Here is a 201-nt window from a genome sequence, read left to right on the forward strand (position 1 = left end):
CGGTCGGCCTCCTTCTGTGGGGAGAGGAAGTGGTTTTTCTGGGATGCATGAGCTGTGATGTGTGTCTTTCAAGTGCTGATCCCATGTGCCCTTTCCGACTTCTCAGTGAGGTTTCTCTTCCTCGCTCCTGCATGTTCATTCAAGAAGCCTGAGTCCTGCTCTCCACTCACTATCTGCATTGCCTTGGACAAAAGTTACCAT

This window comes from Tupaia chinensis, unplaced genomic scaffold (genome assembly GCF_000334495.1).
Source record: "Tupaia chinensis unplaced genomic scaffold, TupChi_1.0 Scaffold000423_1, whole genome shotgun sequence".
In the NCBI taxonomy this organism is placed as follows: Eukaryota; Metazoa; Chordata; class Mammalia; order Scandentia; family Tupaiidae; genus Tupaia; species Tupaia belangeri.